Genomic DNA, 22,207 nt, shown 5'->3' with positions numbered 1-22,207 from the left:
AATGTTGACATTTTAATAAGGAAATAGATGTGCTAAGTCATCTGTTTTTGTAAACTGAAGCACGTGGGTTCAATCCTTGTTTGACGTTTATGGAAGCTAGCTGATATTATGAAAATGTACTTTCATTAGAACAGTGTAAAGAAAAGGTCAATTGCGTCCAGACTGCAAATGAATCGCACATGCGGGAAGCTGCCGCTGGCTGATCCCGCCCTGGCTTACACAAAAAAAAAAACACAATTAACCTGATTTAGAGCCAGACTAGTTACCGTAATTTTCTCACATTGCCATTGCCATTTTTTTCTATTGTCTCTTTTTGGTCCATTTAGATTGCTAATGTCGATTGTATACCATTTCTTTTTTCTAAATGTTAAGGTTAAAAATGTCAAATGTTTTAGGCTCCTAAGTAGACCATAAGGTTAAAAACCAAAACAAATTAAGAAAACTAAACTGAAAAACTAAAAACAAAGAATAAAATAAAAAGGTCATGAAAAACTAAGTAGCTCCGCTCCGCCAGTATGTCTCTTTTGGTTCACTTTTGCCGGTCTCAAGCCAGCCGGGTAAAGGACGAGGGTTGGAATTGTATCATAAAAAAACAAGGATCGACAGAAGAAAGTTCATTTGTAGTTCCAAACATATTTAGGGAGTTTTTTACTCACTTTTTGTCTCTCCCACAATGTTATTCCTCACTCCTACAGTGTCCTTCACATTTACATGCACATTGCCAATTCTGCAAATTAGGTGATGACATGTTTTAGCAACTTCTAGCGACTTTTAGGACAGCCAATAGCTACTTTCCTTACTGAGGTGTTGGCAACACTGCTGACTTTAAACATCGGCTATCTGAGCAGCTAACTGATCGCTGCAGCTGTACATAGCCCATCTGTAAATAGCCCACCCAATCTACCTACCTCATCCCCATATTGTTTTAATTTACATTCTGCTCTTTGCACACCAGTATTTCTACTTGCACATCATCATTTGCTCATCTATCACTCCAGTGTTCATTTGCTAAATTGTAATTACTTCGCTACTATGGCCTATTTATTGCCCTACCTCCATTTGCACGCACTGTATATAGACTTTCTTTTTTTTCTTCTATTGTGTTATTGACTGTACTCTTTATTATTCCATCTGTAACTCTGTGTTGTTGTTTGTGTTGCGCTGCTTTCCTTTATCTTGGCTAGGTCGCAGTTGTAAATGAAAACTTGTTCTCAACTAGCTTACCTGGTTATATAAAGGTGAAATTTAAAAAAACAAGAAACATTTCTCTTTTTCCCAGAAAGGGGATGTAGCTCAGTGGTAGAGCGCATGCTTCGCATGTATGAGGTCCTGGGTTCAATCCCCAGCTTCTCCATTGAAACCTTTGCAATGGCCCATCTCCTACTTTCCAGAATGTTGAAATTCTCAGCAGGAAACAGAAGTGGTATGATTGCATCATTTTCAAAAACTGAAGTTCATGGGTTCGATGACTGTCCATACTTGTATTAAGAATGGCTGCTATCATTTCATTGTAGATTCAATGGAGTGGTGTATATAAAAAGTACATTGTATTAATATTGCATTTTATCTGCAAATAAAATGGGATGGAAGCTAAGAGGGGGAGTGCATGCTATTTATGCATGAGGTCCTTGGTTCAATCCCAAGGTTCTCCACTGAGTTTATTTGTGTGCCAAATTCACATTACACAACTACTACTTTCCAGAATGTTGATAAATATTTTGCAGCGTAGATTGGCATGGTGGCCAAGTGGCAAGGCGTCGGTCTTGTAAACCGAAGATCATGGGTTCAAATCCCATCTGTGCCTTGCTGAAAATTAGCTGGTACCATGGAGAGGTTCTTTAACTGGAGGAATTTGAAGAAAAGGCAAGTTGTCTCAATATGGCAACCCTGCTAATATATTGTAAGGGGATGTGTCTCTACGGTAGAGCTAATACTTGAAGTGTATGTGGTCTGAAGTTAATCCACAACTTCTCTGATGAGTATATTTAGTTGTTAAATTAGCATTTGCACAACTCCCACTTTCCAGAATGTTGACATTTTAATAAGGAAATAGATGTGCTAAGTCATCTGTTTTTGTAAACTGAAGCACGTGGGTTCAATCCTTGTTTGACGTTTATGGAAGCTAGCTGATATTATGAAAATGTACTTTCATTAGAACAGTGTAAAGAAAAGGTCAATTGCGTCCAGACTGCAAATGAATCGCACATGCGGGAAGCTGCCGTTGGCTGATCCCGCCCTGGCTTACACAAAAAAAAAACACAATTAACCTGATTTAGAGCCAGACTAGTTACCGTAATTTTCTCACATTGCCATTGCCATTTTTTTCTATGGTCTCTTTTTGGTCCATTTAGATTGCTAATGTCGATTGTATACCATTTGTTTTTTCTAAATGTTAAGGTTAAAAATGTCAAATGTTTTAGGCTCCTAAGTGGACCATAAGGTTAAAAACCAAAACAAATTAAGAAAACTAAACTGAAAAACTAAAAACAAAGAATAAAATAAAAAGGTCATGAAAAACTAAGTAGCTCCGCTCCGCCAGTATGTCTCTTTTGGTTCACTTTTGCCGGTCTCAAGCCAGCCGGGTAAAGGACGAGGGTTGGAATTGTATCATAAAAAAACAAGGATCGACAGAAGAAAGTTCATTTGTAGTTCCAAACATATTTAGGGAGTTTTTTACTCACTTTTTGTCTCTCCCACAATGTTATTCCTCACTCCTACAGTGTCCTTCACATTTACATGCACATTGCCAATTCTGCAAATTAGGTGATGACATGTTTTAGCAACTTCTAGCGACTTTTAGGACAGCCAATAGCTACTTTCCTTACTGAGGTGTTGGCAACACTGCTGACTTTAAACATCGGCTATCTGAGCAGCTAACTGATCGCTGCAGCTGTACATAGCCCATCTGTAAATAGCCCACCCAATCTACCTACCTCATCCCCATATTGTTTTAATTTACATTCTGCTCTTTGCACACCAGTATTTCTACTTGCACATCATCATTTGCTCATCTATCACTCCAGTGTTCATTTGCTAAATTGTAATTACTTCGCTACTATGGCCTATTTATTGCCCTACCTCCATTTGCACGCACTGTATATAGACTTTCTTTTTTTTCTTCTATTGTGTTATTGACTGTACTCTTTATTATTCCATCTGTAACTCTGTGTTGTTGTTTGTGTTGCGCTGCTTTCCTTTATCTTGGCTAGGTCGCAGTTGTAAATGAAAACTTGTTCTCAACTAGCTTACCTGGTTATATAAAGGTAAAATTTAAAAAAACAAGAAACATTTCTCTTTTTCCCAGAAAGGGGATGTAGCTCAGTGGTAGAGCGCATGCTTCGCATGTATGAGGTCCTGGGTTCAATCCCCAGCTTCTCCATTAAAACCTTTGCAATGGCCCATCTCCTACTTTCCAGAATGTTGAAATTCTCAGCAGGAAACAGAAGGTTGCCAACTTCAATTGCATCATTGTCAAAAACTGAAGTTCATGGGTTCGATGACTGTCCATACTTGTATTAAGAATTGCTGCTATCATTTCATTGTAGATTCAATGGAGTGGTTTATATAAAAAGTACATTGTATTAATATTGCATTTTACCTGCAAATAAAATGGGATGGAAGCTCAGAGGGGGAGTGCATGCTATTTATGCATGAGGTCCTTGGTTCAATCCCAAGGTTCTCCACTGAGTTTATTTGTGTGCCAAATTCACATTACACAACTACTACTTTCCAGAATGTTGATAAATATTTTGCAGCATAGATTGGCATGGTGGCCAAGTGGCAAGGCGTCGGTCTTGTAAACCAAAGATCATGGGTTCAAATCCTATCTGTGCCTTACTGAAAATTAGCTGGTACCATGGAGAGGTTCTTTAACTGGAGGAATTTGAAGAAAAGGCAAGTTGTCTCAATATGGCAACCCTGCTAATATATTGTAAGGGGATGTGTCTCTACGGTAGAGCTAATACTTGAAGTGTATGTGGTCTGAAGTTAATCCACAACTTCTCTGATGAGTATATTTAGTTGTTAAATTAGCATTTGCACAACTCCCACTTTCCAGAATGTTGACATTTTAATAAGGAAATAGATGTGCTAAGTCATCTGTTTTTGTAAACTGAAGCACGTGGGTTCAATCCTTGTTTGACGTTTATGGAAGCTAGCTGATATTATGAAAATGTACTTTCATTAGAACAGTGTAAAGAAAAGGTCAATTGCGTCCAGACTGCAAATGAATCGCACATGCGGGAAGCTGCCGCTGGCTGATCCCGCCCTGGCTTACACAAAAAAAAAAACACAATTAACCTGATTTAGAGCCAGACTAGTTACCGTAATTTTCTCACATTGCCATTGCCATTTTTTTCTATTGTCTCTTTTTGGTCCATTTAGATTGCTAATGTCGATTGTATACCATTTCTTTTTTCTAAATGTTAAGGTTAAAAATGTCAAATGTTTTAGGCTCCTAAGTAGACCATAAGGTTAAAAACCAAAACAAATTAAGAAAACTAAACTGAAAAACTAAAAACAAAGAATAAAATAAAAAGGTCATGAAAAACTAAGTAGCTCCGCTCCGCCAGTATGTCTCTTTTGGTTCACTTTTGCCGGTCTCAAGCCAGCCGGGTAAAGGACGAGGGTTGGAATTGTATCATAAAAAAACAAGGATCGACAGAAGAAAGTTCATTTGTAGTTCCAAACATATTTAGGGAGTTTTTTACTCACTTTTTGTCTCTCCCACAATGTTATTCCTCACTCCTACAGTGTCCTTCACATTTACATGCACATTGCCAATTCTGCAAATTAGGTGATGACATGTTTTAGCAACTTCTAGCGACTTTTAGGACAGCCAATAGCTACTTTCCTTACTGAGGTGTTGGCAACACTGCTGACTTTAAACATCGGCTATCTGAGCAGCTAACTGATCGCTGCAGCTGTACATAGCCCATCTGTAAATAGCCCACCCAATCTACCTACCTCATCCCCATATTGTTTTAATTTACATTCTGCTCTTTGCACACCAGTATTTCTACTTGCACATCATCATTTGCTCATCTATCACTCCAGTGTTCATTTGCTAAATTGTAATTACTTCGCTACTATGGCCTATTTATTGCCCTACCTCCATTTGCACGCACTGTATATAGACTTTCTTTTTTTTCTTCTATTGTGTTATTGACTGTACTCTTTATTATTCCATCTGTAACTCTGTGTTGTTGTTTGTGTTGCGCTGCTTTCCTTTATCTTGGCTAGGTCGCAGTTGTAAATGAAAACTTGTTCTCAACTAGCTTACCTGGTTATATAAAGGTGAAATTTAAAAAAACAAGAAACATTTCTCTTTTTCCCAGAAAGGGGATGTAGCTCAGTGGTAGAGCGCATGCTTCGCATGTATGAGGTCCTGGGTTCAATCCCCAGCTTCTCCATTGAAACCTTTGCAATGGCCCATCTCCTACTTTCCAGAATGTTGAAATTCTCAGCAGGAAACAGAAGTGGTATGATTGCATCATTTTCAAAAACTGAAGTTCATGGGTTCGATGACTGTCCATACTTGTATTAAGAATGGCTGCTATCATTTCATTGTAGATTCAATGGAGTGGTGTATATAAAAAGTACATTGTATTAATATTGCATTTTATCTGCAAATAAAATGGGATGGAAGCTAAGAGGGGGAGTGCATGCTATTTATGCATGAGGTCCTTGGTTCAATCCCAAGGTTCTCCACTGAGTTTATTTGTGTGCCAAATTCACATTACACAACTACTACTTTCCAGAATGTTGATAAATATTTTGCAGCGTAGATTGGCATGGTGGCCAAGTGGCAAGGCGTCGGTCTTGTAAACCGAAGATCATGGGTTCAAATCCCATCTGTGCCTTGCTGAAAATTAGCTGGTACCATGGAGAGGTTCTTTAACTGGAGGAATTTGAAGAAAAGGCAAGTTGTCTCAATATGGCAACCCTGCTAATATATTGTAAGGGGATGTGTCTCTACGGTAGAGCTAATACTTGAAGTGTATGTGGTCTGAAGTTAATCCACAACTTCTCTGATGAGTATATTTAGTTGTTAAATTAGCATTTGCACAACTCCCACTTTCCAGAATGTTGACATTTTAATAAGGAAATAGATGTGCTAAGTCATCTGTTTTTGTAAACTGAAGCACGTGGGTTCAATCCTTGTTTGACGTTTATGGAAGCTAGCTGATATTATGAAAATGTACTTTCATTAGAACAGTGTAAAGAAAAGGTCAATTGCGTCCAGACTGCAAATGAATCGCACATGCGGGAAGCTGCCGTTGGCTGATCCCGCCCTGGCTTACACAAAAAAAAAACACAATTAACCTGATTTAGAGCCAGACTAGTTACCGTAATTTTCTCACATTGCCATTGCCATTTTTTTCTATGGTCTCTTTTTGGTCCATTTAGATTGCTAATGTCGATTGTATACCATTTGTTTTTTCTAAATGTTAAGGTTAAAAATGTCAAATGTTTTAGGCTCCTAAGTGGACCATAAGGTTAAAAACCAAAACAAATTAAGAAAACTAAACTGAAAAACTAAAAACAAAGAATAAAATAAAAAGGTCATGAAAAACTAAGTAGCTCCGCTCCGCCAGTATGTCTCTTTTGGTTCACTTTTGCCGGTCTCAAGCCAGCCGGGTAAAGGACGAGGGTTGGAATTGTATCATAAAAAAACAAGGATCGACAGAAGAAAGTTCATTTGTAGTTCCAAACATATTTAGGGAGTTTTTTACTCACTTTTTGTCTCTCCCACAATGTTATTCCTCACTCCTACAGTGTCCTTCACATTTACATGCACATTGCCAATTCTGCAAATTAGGTGATGACATGTTTTAGCAACTTCTAGCGACTTTTAGGACAGCCAATAGCTACTTTCCTTACTGAGGTGTTGGCAACACTGCTGACTTTAAACATCGGCTATCTGAGCAGCTAACTGATCGCTGCAGCTGTACATAGCCCATCTGTAAATAGCCCACCCAATCTACCTACCTCATCCCCATATTGTTTTAATTTACATTCTGCTCTTTGCACACCAGTATTTCTACTTGCACATCATCATTTGCTCATCTATCACTCCAGTGTTCATTTGCTAAATTGTAATTACTTCGCTACTATGGCCTATTTATTGCCCTACCTCCATTTGCACGCACTGTATATAGACTTTCTTTTTTTTCTTCTATTGTGTTATTGACTGTACTCTTTATTATTCCATCTGTAACTCTGTGTTGTTGTTTGTGTTGCGCTGCTTTCCTTTATCTTGGCTAGGTCGCAGTTGTAAATGAAAACTTGTTCTCAACTAGCTTACCTGGTTATATAAAGGTAAAATTTAAAAAAACAAGAAACATTTCTCTTTTTCCCAGAAAGGGGATGTAGCTCAGTGGTAGAGCGCATGCTTCGCATGTATGAGGTCCTGGGTTCAATCCCCAGCTTCTCCATTAAAACCTTTGCAATGGCCCATCTCCTACTTTCCAGAATGTTGAAATTCTCAGCAGGAAACAGAAGGTTGCCAACTTCAATTGCATCATTGTCAAAAACTGAAGTTCATGGGTTCGATGACTGTCCATACTTGTATTAAGAATTGCTGCTATCATTTCATTGTAGATTCAATGGAGTGGTTTATATAAAAAGTACATTGTATTAATATTGCATTTTACCTGCAAATAAAATGGGATGGAAGCTCAGAGGGGGAGTGCATGCTATTTATGCATGAGGTCCTTGGTTCAATCCCAAGGTTCTCCACTGAGTTTATTTGTGTGCCAAATTCACATTACACAACTACTACTTTCCAGAATGTTGATAAATATTTTGCAGCATAGATTGGCATGGTGGCCAAGTGGCAAGGCGTCGGTCTTGTAAACCAAAGATCATGGGTTCAAATCCTATCTGTGCCTTACTGAAAATTAGCTGGTACCATGGAGAGGTTCTTTAACTGGAGGAATTTGAAGAAAAGGCAAGTTGTCTCAATATGGCAACCCTGCTAATATATTGTAAGGGGATGTGTCTCTACGGTAGAGCTAATACTTGAAGTGTATGTGGTCTGAAGTTAATCCACAACTTCTCTGATGAGTATATTTAGTTGTTAAATTAGCATTTGCACAACTCCCACTTTCCAGAATGTTGACATTTTAATAAGGAAATAGATGTGCTAAGTCATCTGTTTTTGTAAACTGAAGCACGTGGGTTCAATCCTTGTTTGACGTTTATGGAAGCTAGCTGATATTATGAAAATGTACTTTCATTAGAACAGTGTAAAGAAAAGGTCAATTGCGTCCAGACTGCAAATGAATCGCACATGCGGGAAGCTGCCGCTGGCTGATCCCGCCCTGGCTTACACAAAAAAAAAAACACAATTAACCTGATTTAGAGCCAGACTAGTTACCGTAATTTTCTCACATTGCCATTGCCATTTTTTTCTATTGTCTCTTTTTGGTCCATTTAGATTGCTAATGTCGATTGTATACCATTTCTTTTTTCTAAATGTTAAGGTTAAAAATGTCAAATGTTTTAGGCTCCTAAGTAGACCATAAGGTTAAAAACCAAAACAAATTAAGAAAACTAAACTGAAAAACTAAAAACAAAGAATAAAATAAAAAGGTCATGAAAAACTAAGTAGCTCCGCTCCGCCAGTATGTCTCTTTTGGTTCACTTTTGCCGGTCTCAAGCCAGCCGGGTAAAGGACGAGGGTTGGAATTGTATCATAAAAAAACAAGGATCGACAGAAGAAAGTTCATTTGTAGTTCCAAACATATTTAGGGAGTTTTTTACTCACTTTTTGTCTCTCCCACAATGTTATTCCTCACTCCTACAGTGTCCTTCACATTTACATGCACATTGCCAATTCTGCAAATTAGGTGATGACATGTTTTAGCAACTTCTAGCGACTTTTAGGACAGCCAATAGCTACTTTCCTTACTGAGGTGTTGGCAACACTGCTGACTTTAAACATCGGCTATCTGAGCAGCTAACTGATCGCTGCAGCTGTACATAGCCCATCTGTAAATAGCCCACCCAATCTACCTACCTCATCCCCATATTGTTTTAATTTACATTCTGCTCTTTGCACACCAGTATTTCTACTTGCACATCATCATTTGCTCATCTATCACTCCAGTGTTCATTTGCTAAATTGTAATTACTTCGCTACTATGGCCTATTTATTGCCCTACCTCCATTTGCACGCACTGTATATAGACTTTCTTTTTTTTCTTCTATTGTGTTATTGACTGTACTCTTTATTATTCCATCTGTAACTCTGTGTTGTTGTTTGTGTTGCGCTGCTTTCCTTTATCTTGGCTAGGTCGCAGTTGTAAATGAAAACTTGTTCTCAACTAGCTTACCTGGTTATATAAAGGTGAAATTTAAAAAAACAAGAAACATTTCTCTTTTTCCCAGAAAGGGGATGTAGCTCAGTGGTAGAGCGCATGCTTCGCATGTATGAGGTCCTGGGTTCAATCCCCAGCTTCTCCATTGAAACCTTTGCAATGGCCCATCTCCTACTTTCCAGAATGTTGAAATTCTCAGCAGGAAACAGAAGTGGTATGATTGCATCATTTTCAAAAACTGAAGTTCATGGGTTCGATGACTGTCCATACTTGTATTAAGAATGGCTGCTATCATTTCATTGTAGATTCAATGGAGTGGTGTATATAAAAAGTACATTGTATTAATATTGCATTTTATCTGCAAATAAAATGGGATGGAAGCTAAGAGGGGGAGTGCATGCTATTTATGCATGAGGTCCTTGGTTCAATCCCAAGGTTCTCCACTGAGTTTATTTGTGTGCCAAATTCACATTACACAACTACTACTTTCCAGAATGTTGATAAATATTTTGCAGCGTAGATTGGCATGGTGGCCAAGTGGCAAGGCGTCGGTCTTGTAAACCGAAGATCATGGGTTCAAATCCCATCTGTGCCTTGCTGAAAATTAGCTGGTACCATGGAGAGGTTCTTTAACTGGAGGAATTTGAAGAAAAGGCAAGTTGTCTCAATATGGCAACCCTGCTAATATATTGTAAGGGGATGTGTCTCTACGGTAGAGCTAATACTTGAAGTGTATGTGGTCTGAAGTTAATCCACAACTTCTCTGATGAGTATATTTAGTTGTTAAATTAGCATTTGCACAACTCCCACTTTCCAGAATGTTGACATTTTAATAAGGAAATAGATGTGCTAAGTCATCTGTTTTTGTAAACTGAAGCACGTGGGTTCAATCCTTGTTTGACGTTTATGGAAGCTAGCTGATATTATGAAAATGTACTTTCATTAGAACAGTGTAAAGAAAAGGTCAATTGCGTCCAGACTGCAAATGAATCGCACATGCGGGAAGCTGCCGTTGGCTGATCCCGCCCTGGCTTACACAAAAAAAAAACACAATTAACCTGATTTAGAGCCAGACTAGTTACCGTAATTTTCTCACATTGCCATTGCCATTTTTTTCTATGGTCTCTTTTTGGTCCATTTAGATTGCTAATGTCGATTGTATACCATTTGTTTTTTCTAAATGTTAAGGTTAAAAATGTCAAATGTTTTAGGCTCCTAAGTGGACCATAAGGTTAAAAACCAAAACAAATTAAGAAAACTAAACTGAAAAACTAAAAACAAAGAATAAAATAAAAAGGTCATGAAAAACTAAGTAGCTCCGCTCCGCCAGTATGTCTCTTTTGGTTCACTTTTGCCGGTCTCAAGCCAGCCGGGTAAAGGACGAGGGTTGGAATTGTATCATAAAAAAACAAGGATCGACAGAAGAAAGTTCATTTGTAGTTCCAAACATATTTAGGGAGTTTTTTACTCACTTTTTGTCTCTCCCACAATGTTATTCCTCACTCCTACAGTGTCCTTCACATTTACATGCACATTGCCAATTCTGCAAATTAGGTGATGACATGTTTTAGCAACTTCTAGCGACTTTTAGGACAGCCAATAGCTACTTTCCTTACTGAGGTGTTGGCAACACTGCTGACTTTAAACATTGGCTATCTGAGCAGCTAACTGATCGCTGCAGCTGTACATAGCCCATCTGTAAATAGCCCACCCAATCTACCTACCTCATCCCCATATTGTTTTAATTTACATTCTGCTCTTTGCACACCAGTATTTCTACTTGCACATCATCATTTGCTCATCTATCACTCCAGTGTTCATTTGCTAAATTGTAATTACTTCGCTACTATGGCCTATTTATTGCCCTACCTCCATTTGCACGCACTGTATATAGACTTTCTTTTTTTTCTTCTATTGTGTTATTGACTGTACTCTTTATTATTCCATCTGTAACTCTGTGTTGTTGTTTGTGTTGCGCTGCTTTCCTTTATCTTGGCTAGGTCGCAGTTGTAAATGAAAACTTGTTCTCAACTAGCTTACCTGGTTATATAAAGGTGAAATTTAAAAAAACAAGAAACATTTCTCTTTTTCCCAGAAAGGGGATGTAGCTCAGTGGTAGAGCGCATGCTTCGCATGTATGAGGTCCTGGGTTCAATCCCCAGCTTCTCCATTGAAACATTTGCAATGGCCCATCTCCTACTTTGCATTTTACCTGCAAATAAAATGGGATGGAAGCTCAGAGGGAGAGTGCATGCTATTTATGCATGAGGTCCTTGGTTCAATCCCAAGGTTCTCCACTGAGTTTATTTGTGTGCCAAATTCACATTACACAACTACTACTTTCCAGAATGTTGATAAATATTTTGCAGCGTAGATTGGCATGGTGGCCAAGTGGCAAGGCGTCGGTCTTGTAAACCGAAGATCATGGGTTCAAATCCCATCTGTGCCTTGCTGAAAATTAGCTGGTACCATGGAGAGGTTCTTTAACTGGAGGAATTTGAAGAAAAGGCAAGCTGTCTCAATATGGCAACCCTGCTAATATATTGTAAGGGGATGTGTCTCTACGGTAGAGCTAATACTTGAAGTGTATGCGGTCTGAAGTTAATCCACAACTTCTCTGATGAGTATATTTAGTTGTTAAATTAGCATTTGCACAACTCCCACTTTCCAGAATGTTGACATTTTAATAAGGAAATAGATGTGCTAAGTCATCTGTTTTTGTAAACTGAAGCACGTGGGTTCAATCCTTGTTTGACGTTTATGGAAGCTAGCTGATATTATGAAAATGTACTTTCATTAGAACAGTGTAAAGAAAAGGTCAATTGCGTCCAGACTGCAAATGAATCGCACATGCGGGAAGCTGCCGCTGGTTGATCCCGCCCTGGCTTACACAAAAGAAAAACACAATTAACCTGATTTAGAGCCAGACTAGTTACCGTAATTTTCTCACATTGCCATTGCCATTTTTTTCTATTGTCTCTTTTTGGTCCATTTAGATTGCTAATGTCGATTGTATACCATTTCTTTTTTCTAAATGTTAAGGTTAAAAATGTCAAATGTTTTAGGCTCCTAAGTGGACCATAAGGTTAAAAACCAAAACAAATTAAGAAAACTAAACTGAAAAACTAAAAACAAAGAATAAAATAAAAAGGTCATGAAAAACTAAGTAGCTCCGCTCCGCCAGTATGTCTCTTTTGGTTCACTTTTGCCGGTCTCAAGCCAGCCGGGTAAAGGACGAGGGTTGGAATTGTATCATAAAAAAACAAGGATCGACAGAAGAAAGTTCATTTGTAGTTCCAAACATATTTAGGGAGTTTTTTACTCACTTTTTGTCTCTCCCACAATGTTATTCCTCACTCCTACAGTGTCCTTCACATTTACATGCACATTGCCAATTCTGCAAATTAGGTGATGACATGTTTTAGCAACTTCTAGCGACTTTTAGGACAGCCAATAGCTACTTTCCTTACTGAGGTGTTGGCAACACTGCTGACTTTAAACATCGGCTATCTGAGCAGCTAACTGATCGCTGCAGCTGTACATAGCCCATCTGTAAATAGCCCACCCAATCTACCTACCTCATCCCCATATTGTTTTAATTTACATTCTGCTCTTTGCACACCAGTATTTCTACTTGCACATCATCATTTGCTCATCTATCACTCCAGTGTTCATTTGCTAAATTGTAATTACTTCGCTACTATGGCCTATTTATTGCCCTACCTCCATTTGCACGCACTGTATATAGACTTTCTTTTTTTTCTTCTATTGTGTTATTGACTGTACTCTTTATTATTCCATCTGTAACTCTGTGTTGTTGTTTGTGTTGCGCTGCTTTCCTTTATCTTGGCTAGGTCGCAGTTGTAAATGAAAACTTGTTCTCAACTAGCTTACCTGGTTATATAAAGGTAAAATTTAAAAAAACAAGAAACATTTCTCTTTTTCCCAGAAAGGGGATGTAGCTCAGTGGTAGAGCGCATGCTTCGCATGTATGAGGTCCTGGGTTCAATCCCCAGCTTCTCCATTGAAACCTTTGCAATGGCCCATCTCCTACTTTCCAGAATGTTGAAATTCTCAGCAGGAAACAGAAGTGGTATGATTGCATCATTTTCAAAAACTGAAGTTCATGGGTTCGATGACTGTCCATACTTGTATTAAGAATGGCTGCTATCATTTCATTGTAGATTCAATGGAGTGGTGTATATAAAAAGTACATTGTATTAATATTGCATTTTATCTGCAAATAAAATGGGATGGAAGCTAAGAGGGGGAGTGCATGCTATTTATGCATGAGGTCCTTGGTTCAATCCCAAGGTTCTCCACTGAGTTTATTTGTGTGCCAAATTCACATTACACAACTACTACTTTCCAGAATGTTGATAAATATTTTGCAGCGTAGATTGGCATGGTGGCCAAGTGGCAAGGCGTCGGTCTTGTAAACCGAAGATCATGGGTTCAAATCCCATCTGTGCCTTGCTGAAAATTAGCTGGTACCATGGAGAGGTTCTTTAACTGGAGGAATTTGAAGAAAAGGCAAGCTGTCTCAATATGGCAACCCTGCTAATATATTGTAAGGGGATGTGTCTCTACGGTAGAGCTAATACTTGAAGTGTATGTGGTCTGAAGTTAATCCACAACTTCTCTGATGAGTATATTTAGTTGTTAAATTAGCATTTGCACAACTCCCACTTTCCATAATGTTGACATTTTAATAAGGAAATAGATGTGCTAAGTCATCTGTTTTTGTAAACTGAAGCACGTGGGTTCAATCCTTGTTTGACGTTTATGGAAGCTAGCTGATATTATGAAAATGTACTTTCATTAGAACAGTGTAAAGAAAAGGTCAATTGCGTCCAGACTGCAAATTAATCGCACATGCGGGAAGCTGCCGCTGGCTGATCCCGCCCTGGCTTACACAAAAAAAAAAAACACAATTAACCTGATTTAGAGCCAGACTAGTTACCGTAATTTTCTCACATTGCCATTGCCATTTTTTTCTATTGTCTCTTTTTGGTCCATTTAGATTGCTAATGTCGATTGTATACCATTTCTTTTTTCTAAATGTTAAGGTTAAAAATGTCAAATGTTTTAGGCTCCTAAGTGGACCATAAGGTTAAAAACCAAAACAAATTAAGAAAACTAAACTGAAAAACTAAAAACAAAGAATAAAATAAAAAGGTCATGAAAAACTAAGTAGCTCCGCTCCGCCAGTATGTCTCTTTTGGTTCACTTTTGCCGGTCTCAAGCCAGCCGGGTAAAGGACGAGGGTTGGAATTGTATCATAAAAAAACAAGGATCGACAGAAGAAAGTTCATTTGTAGTTCCAAACATATTTAGGGAGTTTTTTACTCACTTTTTGTCTCTCCCACAATGTTATTCCTCACTCCTACAGTGTCCTTCACATTTACATGCACATTGCCAATTCTGCAAATTAAGTGATGACATGTTTTAGCAACTTCTAGCGACTTTTAGGACAGCCAATAGCTACTTTCCTTACTGAGGTGTTGGCAACACTGCTGACTTTAAACATCGGCTATCTGAGCAGCTAACTGATCGCTGCAGCTGTACATAGCCCATCTGTAAATAGCCCACCCAATCTACCTACCTCATCCCCATATTGTTTTAATTTACATTCTGCTCTTTGCACACCAGTATTTCTACTTGCACATCATCATTTGCTCATCTATCACTCCAGTGTTCATTTGCCAAATTGTAATTACTTCGCTACTATGGCCTATTTATTGCCCTACCTCCATTTGCACGCACTGTATATAGACTTTCTTTTTTTTCTTCTATTGTGTTATTGACTGTACTCTTTATTATTCCATCTGTAACTCTGTGTTGTTGTTTGTGTTGCGCTGCTTTCCTTTATCTTGGCTAGGTTGCAGTTGTAAATGAAAACTTGTTCTCAACTAGCTTACCTGGTTATATAAAGGTGAAATTTAAAAAAACAAGAAACATTTCTCTTTTTCCCAGAAAGGGGATGTAGCTCAGTGGTAGAGCGCATGCTTCGCATGTATGAGGTCCTGGGTTCAATCCCCAGCTTCTCCATTGAAACCTTTGCAATGGCCCATCTCCTACTTTCCAGAATGTTGAAATTCTCAGCAGGAAACAGAAGTGGTATGGTTGCCAACTTCAATTGCATCATTTTCAAAAACTGAAGTTCATGGGTTTGATGACTGTCCATACTTGTATTAAGAATTGCTGCTATCATTTCATTGTAGATTCAATGGAGTGGTGTATATAAAAAGTACATTGTATTAATATTGCATTTTACCTGCAAATAAAATGGGATGGAAGCTCATGCTATTTATGCATGAGGTCCTTGGTTCAATCCCAAGGTTCTCCACTGAGTTTATTTGTGTGCCAAATTCACATTACACAACTACTACTTTCCAGAATGTTGATGAATATTTTGCAGCGTAGATTGGCATGGTGGCCAAGTGGCAAGGCGTCGGTCTTGTAAACCGAAGATCATGGGTTCAAATCCCATCTGTGCCTTACTGAAAATTAGCTGGTACCATGGAGAGGTTCTTTAACTGGAGGAATTTGAAGAAAAGGCGAGTTGTCTCAATATGGCAACCCTGCTAATATATTGTAAGGGGATGTGTCTCTACGGTAGAGCTAATACTTGAAGTGTATGTGGTCTGAAGTTAATCCACAACTTCTCTGATGAGTATATTTAGTTGTTAAATTAGCATTTGCACAACTCCCACTTTCCAGAATGTTGACATTTTAATAAGGAAATAGATGTGCTAAGTCATCTGTTTTTGTAAACTGAAGCACGTGGGTTCAATCCTTGTTTGACGTTTATGGAAGCTAGCTGATATTATGAAAATGTACTTTCATTAGAACAGTGTAAGGAAAAGGTCAATTGCGTCCAGACTGCAAATGAATCGCACATGCGGGAAGCTGCCGCTGGCTGATCCCGCCCTGGCTTACACAAAAAAAAAAAACACAATTAACCTGATTTAGAGCCAGACTAGTTACCGTAATTTTCTCACATTGCCATTGCCATTTTTTTCTATTGTCTCTTTTTGGTCCATTTAGATTGCTAATGTCGATTGTATACCATTTCTTTTTTCTAAATGTTAAGGTTAAAAATGTCAAATGTTTTAGGCTCCTAAGTGGACCATAAGGTTAAAAACCAAAACAAATTAAGAAAACTAAACTGAAAAACTAAAAACAAAGAATAAAATAAAAAGGTCATGAAAAACTAAGTAGCTCCGCTCCGCCAGTATGTCTCTTTTGGTTCACTTTTGCCGGTCTCAAGCCAGCCGCGTAAAGGACGAGGGTTGGAATTGTATCATAAAAAAACAAGGATCGACAGAAGAAAGTTCATTTGTAGTTCCAAACATATTTAGGGAGTTTTTTACTCACTTTTTGTCTCTCCCACAATGTTATTACTCACTCCTACAGTGTCCTTCACATTTACATGCACATTGCCAATTCTGCAAATTAGGTGATGACATGTTTTAGCAACTTCTAGCGACTTTTAGGACAGCCAATAGCTACTTTCCTTACTGAGGTGTTGGCAACACTGCTGACTTTAAACATCGGCTATCTGAGCAGCTAACTGATCGCTGCAGCTGTACATAGCCCATCTGTAAATAGCCCACCCAATCTACCTACCTCATCCCCATATTGTTTTAATTTACATTCTGCTCTTTGCACACCAGTATTTCTACTTGCACATCATCATTTGCTCATCTATCACTCCAGTGTTCATTTGCTAAATTGTAATTACTTCGCTACTATGGCCTATTTATTGCCCTACCTCCATTTGCACGCACTGTATATAGACTTTCTTTTTTTTCTTCTATTGTGTTATTGACTGTACTCTTTATTATTCCATCTGTAACTCTGTGTTGTTGTTTGTGTTGCGCTGCTTTCCTTTATCTTGGCTAGGTCGCAGTTGTAAATGAAAACTTGTTCTCAACTAGCTTACCTGGTTATATAAAGGTGAAATTTAAAAAAACAAGAAACATTTCTCTTTTTCCCAGAAAGGGGATGTAGCTCAGTGGTAGAGCGCATGCTTCGCATGTATGAGGTCCTGGGTTCAATCCCCAGCTTCTCCATTGAAACATTTGCAATGGCCCATCTCCTACTTTGCATTTTACCTGCAAATAAAATGGGATGGAAGCTCAGAGGGGGAGTGCATGCTATTTATGCATGAGGTCCTTGGTTCAATCCCAAGGTTCTCCACTGAGTTTATTTGTGTGCCAAATTCACATTACACAACTACTACTTTCCAGAATGTTGATAAATATTTTGCAGCATAGATTGGCATGGTGGCCAAGTGGCAAGGCGTCGGTCTTGTAAACCGAAGATCATGGGTTCAAATCCCATCTGTGCCTTACTGAAAATTAGCTGGTACCATGGAGAGGTTCTTTAACTGGAGGAATTTGAAGAAAAGGCAAGTTGTCTCAATATGGCAACCCTGCTAATATATTGTAAGGGGATGTGTCTCTACGGTAGAGCTAATACTTGAAGTGTATGCGGTCTGAAGTTAATCCACAACTTCTCTGATGAGTATATTTAGTTAGTTTAGCATTTGCACAACTCCCACTTTCCAGAATGTTGACATTTTAATAAGGAAATAGATGTGCTAAGTCATCTGTTTTTGTAAACTGAAGCACGTGGGTTCAATCCTTGTTTGACGTTTATGGAAGCTAGCTGATATTATGAAAATGTACTTTCATTAGAACAGTGTAAGGAAAAGGTCAATTGCGTCCAGACTGCAAATGAATCGCACATGCGGGAAGCTGCCGCTGGCTGATCCCGCCCTGGCTTACACAAAAAAAAAAACACAATTAACCTGATTTAGAGCCAGACTAGTTACCGTAATTTTCTCACATTGCCATTGCCATTTTTTTCTATTGTCTCTTTTTGGTCCATTTAGATTGCTAATGTCGATTGTATACCATTTCTTTTTTCTAAATGTTAAGGTTAAAAATGTCAAATGTTTTAGGCTCCTAAGTGGACCATAAGGTTAAAAACCAAAACAAATTAAGAAAACTAAACTGAAAAACTAAAAACAAAGAATAAAATAAAAAGGTCATGAAAAACTAAGTAGCTCCGCTCCGCCAGTATGTCTCTTTTGGTTCACTTTTGCCGGTCTCAAGCCAGCCGCGTAAAGGACGAGGGTTGGAATTGTATCATAAAAAAACAAGGATCGACAGAAGAAAGTTCATTTGTAGTTCCAAACATATTTAGGGAGTTTTTTACTCACTTTTTGTCTCTCCCACAATGTTATTACTCACTCCTACAGTGTCCTTCACATTTACATGCACATTGCCAATTCTGCAAATTAGGTGATGACATGTTTTAGCAACTTCTAGCGACTTTTAGGACAGCCAATAGCTACTTTCCTTACTGAGGTGTTGGCAACACTGCTGACTTTAAACATCGGCTATCTGAGCAGCTAACTGATCGCTGCAGCTGTACATAGCCCATCTGTAAATAGCCCACCCAATCTACCTACCTCATCCCCATATTGTTTTAATTTACATTCTGCTCTTTGCACACCAGTATTTCTACTTGCACATCATCATTTGCTCATCTATCACTCCAGTGTTCATTTGCTAAATTGTAATTACTTCGCTACTATGGCCTATTTATTGCCCTACCTCCATTTGCACGCACTGTATATAGACTTTCTTTTTTTTCTTCTATTGTGTTATTGACTGTACTCTTTATTATTCCATCTGTAACTCTGTGTTGTTGTTTGTGTTGCGCTGCTTTCCTTTATCTTGGCTAGGTCGCAGTTGTAAATGAAAACTTGTTCTCAACTAGCTTACCTGGTTATATAAAGGTGAAATTTAAAAAAACAAGAAACATTTCTCTTTTTCCCAGAAAGGGGATGTAGCTCAGTGGTAGAGCGCATGCTTCGCATGTATGAGGTCCTGGGTTCAATCCCCAGCTTCTCCATTGAAACATTTGCAATGGCCCATCTCCTACTTTGCATTTTACCTGCAAATAAAATGGGATGGAAGCTCAGAGGGGGAGTGCATGCTATTTATGCATGAGGTCCTTGGTTCAATCCCAAGGTTCTCCACTGAGTTTATTTGTGTGCCAAATTCACATTACACAACTACTACTTTCCAGAATGTTGATAAATATTTTGCAGCATAGATTGGCATGGTGGCCAAGTGGCAAGGCGTCGGTCTTGTAAACCGAAGATCATGGGTTCAAATCCCATCTGTGCCTTACTGAAAATTAGCTGGTACCATGGAGAGGTTCTTTAACTGGAGGAATTTGAAGAAAAGGCAAGTTGTCTCAATATGGCAACCCTGCTAATATATTGTAAGGGGATGTGTCTCTACGGTAGAGCTAATACTTGAAGTGTATGCGGTCTGAAGTTAATCCACAACTTCTCTGATGAGTATATTTAGTTAGTTTAGCATTTGCACAACTCCCACTTTCCAGAATGTTGACATTTTAATAAGGAAATAGATGTGCTAAGTCATCTGTTTTTGTAAACTGAAGCACGTGGGTTCAATCCTTGTTTGACGTTTATGGAAGCTAGCTGATATTATGAAATTGTACTTTCATTAGAACAGTGTAAAGAAAAGGTCAATTGCGTCCAGACTGCAAATGAATCGCACATGCGGGAAGCTGCCGCTGGCTGATCCCGCCCTGGCTTACACAAAAAAAAAACACAATTAACCTGATTTAGAGCCAGACTAGTTACCGTAATTTTCTCACATTGCCATTGCCATTTTTTTCTATTGTCTCTTTTTGGTCCATTTAGATTGCTAATGTCGATTGTATACCATTTCTTTTTTCTAAATGTTAAGGTTAAAAATGTCAAATGTTTTAGGCTCCTAAGTGGACCATAAGGTTAAAAACCAAAACAAATTAAGAAAACTAAACTGAAAAACTAAAAACAAAGAATAAAATAAAAAGGTCATGAAAAACTAAGTAGCTCCGCTCCGCCAGTATGTCTCTTTTGGTTCACTTTTGCCGGTCTCAAGCCAGCCGCGTAAAGGACGAGGGTTGGAATTGTATCATAAAAAAACAAGGATCGACAGAAGAAAGTTCATTTGTAGTTCCAAACATATTTAGGGAGTTTTTTACTCACTTTTTGTCTCTCCCACAATGTTATTACTCACTCCTACAGTGTCCTTCACATTTACATGCACATTGCCAATTCTGCAAATTAGGTGATGACATGTTTTAGCAACTTCTAGCGACTTTTAGGACAGCCAATAGCTACTTTCCTTACTGAGGTGTTGGCAACACTGCTGACTTTAAACATCGGCTATCTGAGCAGCTAACTGATCGCTGCAGCTGTACATAGCCCATCTGTAAATAGCCCACCCAATCTACCTACCTCATCCCCATATTGTTTTAATTTACATTCTGCTCTTTGCACACCAGTATTTCTACTTGCACATCATCATTTGCTCATCTATCACTCCAGTGTTCATTTGCTAAATTGTAATTACTTCGCTACTATGGCCTATTTATTGCCCTACCTCCATTTGCACGCACTGTATATAGACTTTCTTTTTTTTCTTCTATTGTGTTATTGACTGTACTCTTTATTATTCCATCTGTAACTCTGTGTTGTTGTTTGTGTTGCGCTGCTTTCCTTTATCTTGGCTAGGTCGCAGTTGTAAATGAAAACTTGTTCTCAACTAGCTTACCTGGTTATATAAAGGTGAAATTTAAAAAAACAAGAAACATTTCTCTTTTTCCCAGAAAGGGGATGTAGCTCAGTGGTAGAGCGCATGCTTCGCATGTATGAGGTCCTGGGTTCAATCCCCAGCTTCTCCATTGAAACATTTGCAATGGCCCATCTCCTACTTTGCATTTTACCTGCAAATAAAATGGGATGGAAGCTCAGAGGGGGAGTGCATGCTATTTATGCATGAGGTCCTTGGTTCAATCCCAAGGTTCTCCACTGAGTTTATTTGTGTGCCAAATTCACATTACACAACTACTACTTTCCAGAATGTTGATAAATATTTTGCAGCATAGATTGGCATGGTGGCCAAGTGGCAAGGCGTCGGTCTTGTAAACCGAAGATCATGGGTTCAAATCCCATCTGTGCCTTACTGAAAATTAGCTGGTACCATGGAGAGGTTCTTTAACTGGAGGAATTTGAAGAAAAGGCAAGTTGTCTCAATATGGCAACCCTGCTAATATATTGTAAGGGGATGTGTCTCTACGGTAGAGCTAATACTTGAAGTGTATGCGGTCTGAAGTTAATCCACAACTTCTCTGATGAGTATATTTAGTTAGTTTAGCATTTGCACAACTCCCACTTTCCAGAATGTTGACATTTTAATAAGGAAATAGATGTGCTAAGTCATCTGTTTTTGTAAACTGAAGCACGTGGGTTCAATCCTTGTTTGACGTTTATGGAAGCTAGCTGATATTATGAAATTGTACTTTCATTAGAACAGTGTAAAGAAAAGGTCAATTGCGTCCAGACTGCAAATGAATCGCACATGCGGGAAGCTGCCGCTGGCTGATCCCGCCCTGGCTTACACAAAAAAAAAACACAATTAACCTGATTTAGAGCCAGACTAGTTACCGTAATTTTCTCACATTGCCATTGCCATTTTTTTCTATTGTCTCTTTTTGGTCCATTTAGATTGCTAATGTCGATTGTATACCATTTCTTTTTTCTAAATGTTAAGGTTAAAAATGTCAAATGTTTTAGGCTCCTAAGTGGACCATAAGGTTAAAAACCAAAACAAATTAAGAAAACTAAACTGAAAAACTAAAAACAAAGAATAAAATAAAAAGGTCATGAAAAACTAAGTAGCTCCGCTCCGCCAGTATGTCTCTTTTGGTGCTATTTATGCATGAGGTCCTTGGTTCAATCCCAAGGTTCTCCACTGAGTTTATTTGTGTGCCAAATTCACATTACA

The 22,207-nt window shown here is 38.4% G+C and overlaps 22 non-coding genes across 22 annotated transcripts; all 22 read left to right on the top strand.

Annotated features, from left to right (window-relative positions):
* The first annotated feature begins 1,282 nt into the window (after positions 1-1,282).
* trnaa-cgc lies at positions 1,283-1,354 on the top strand. Its single transcript has one exon. It is a non-coding gene; the product is annotated as a tRNA-Ala (tRNA).
* A 378-nt stretch (positions 1,355-1,732) lies between these two features.
* Positions 1,733-1,804, top strand: trnat-ugu. The gene has a single exon. It is a non-coding gene; the product is annotated as a tRNA-Thr (tRNA).
* Positions 1,805-3,307: 1,503 nt separating this feature from the next.
* trnaa-cgc lies at positions 3,308-3,379 on the top strand. The gene has a single exon. It is a non-coding gene; the product is annotated as a tRNA-Ala (tRNA).
* A 384-nt stretch (positions 3,380-3,763) lies between these two features.
* trnat-ugu lies at positions 3,764-3,835 on the top strand. The gene has a single exon. It is a non-coding gene; the product is annotated as a tRNA-Thr (tRNA).
* Positions 3,836-5,339: 1,504 nt separating this feature from the next.
* On the top strand, positions 5,340-5,411 carry trnaa-cgc. Its single transcript has one exon. It is a non-coding gene; the product is annotated as a tRNA-Ala (tRNA).
* Positions 5,412-5,789: 378 nt separating this feature from the next.
* trnat-ugu lies at positions 5,790-5,861 on the top strand. Its single transcript has one exon. It is a non-coding gene; the product is annotated as a tRNA-Thr (tRNA).
* A 1,503-nt stretch (positions 5,862-7,364) lies between these two features.
* On the top strand, positions 7,365-7,436 carry trnaa-cgc. The gene has a single exon. It is a non-coding gene; the product is annotated as a tRNA-Ala (tRNA).
* A 384-nt stretch (positions 7,437-7,820) lies between these two features.
* trnat-ugu lies at positions 7,821-7,892 on the top strand. The gene has a single exon. It is a non-coding gene; the product is annotated as a tRNA-Thr (tRNA).
* Positions 7,893-9,396: 1,504 nt separating this feature from the next.
* trnaa-cgc lies at positions 9,397-9,468 on the top strand. The gene has a single exon. It is a non-coding gene; the product is annotated as a tRNA-Ala (tRNA).
* Positions 9,469-9,846: 378 nt separating this feature from the next.
* On the top strand, positions 9,847-9,918 carry trnat-ugu. The gene has a single exon. It is a non-coding gene; the product is annotated as a tRNA-Thr (tRNA).
* Positions 9,919-11,421: 1,503 nt separating this feature from the next.
* On the top strand, positions 11,422-11,493 carry trnaa-cgc. Its single transcript has one exon. It is a non-coding gene; the product is annotated as a tRNA-Ala (tRNA).
* Positions 11,494-11,700: 207 nt separating this feature from the next.
* trnat-ugu lies at positions 11,701-11,772 on the top strand. The gene has a single exon. It is a non-coding gene; the product is annotated as a tRNA-Thr (tRNA).
* Positions 11,773-13,275: 1,503 nt separating this feature from the next.
* trnaa-cgc lies at positions 13,276-13,347 on the top strand. Its single transcript has one exon. It is a non-coding gene; the product is annotated as a tRNA-Ala (tRNA).
* A 378-nt stretch (positions 13,348-13,725) lies between these two features.
* trnat-ugu lies at positions 13,726-13,797 on the top strand. The gene has a single exon. It is a non-coding gene; the product is annotated as a tRNA-Thr (tRNA).
* A 1,505-nt stretch (positions 13,798-15,302) lies between these two features.
* trnaa-cgc lies at positions 15,303-15,374 on the top strand. Its single transcript has one exon. It is a non-coding gene; the product is annotated as a tRNA-Ala (tRNA).
* A 378-nt stretch (positions 15,375-15,752) lies between these two features.
* trnat-ugu lies at positions 15,753-15,824 on the top strand. Its single transcript has one exon. It is a non-coding gene; the product is annotated as a tRNA-Thr (tRNA).
* A 1,505-nt stretch (positions 15,825-17,329) lies between these two features.
* Positions 17,330-17,401, top strand: trnaa-cgc. The gene has a single exon. It is a non-coding gene; the product is annotated as a tRNA-Ala (tRNA).
* A 207-nt stretch (positions 17,402-17,608) lies between these two features.
* trnat-ugu lies at positions 17,609-17,680 on the top strand. Its single transcript has one exon. It is a non-coding gene; the product is annotated as a tRNA-Thr (tRNA).
* A 1,501-nt stretch (positions 17,681-19,181) lies between these two features.
* trnaa-cgc lies at positions 19,182-19,253 on the top strand. Its single transcript has one exon. It is a non-coding gene; the product is annotated as a tRNA-Ala (tRNA).
* A 207-nt stretch (positions 19,254-19,460) lies between these two features.
* On the top strand, positions 19,461-19,532 carry trnat-ugu. The gene has a single exon. It is a non-coding gene; the product is annotated as a tRNA-Thr (tRNA).
* A 1,500-nt stretch (positions 19,533-21,032) lies between these two features.
* Positions 21,033-21,104, top strand: trnaa-cgc. The gene has a single exon. It is a non-coding gene; the product is annotated as a tRNA-Ala (tRNA).
* Positions 21,105-21,311: 207 nt separating this feature from the next.
* On the top strand, positions 21,312-21,383 carry trnat-ugu. Its single transcript has one exon. It is a non-coding gene; the product is annotated as a tRNA-Thr (tRNA).
* Positions 21,384-22,207: the final 824 nt, after the last annotated feature.

Source organism: Oncorhynchus mykiss, unplaced genomic scaffold (genome assembly GCF_013265735.2).
Source record: "Oncorhynchus mykiss isolate Arlee unplaced genomic scaffold, USDA_OmykA_1.1 un_scaffold_265, whole genome shotgun sequence".
In the NCBI taxonomy this organism is placed as follows: domain Eukaryota; kingdom Metazoa; phylum Chordata; class Actinopteri; order Salmoniformes; family Salmonidae; genus Oncorhynchus; species Oncorhynchus mykiss.
This window is presented reverse-complemented; position numbering and strand designations above follow the sequence as displayed.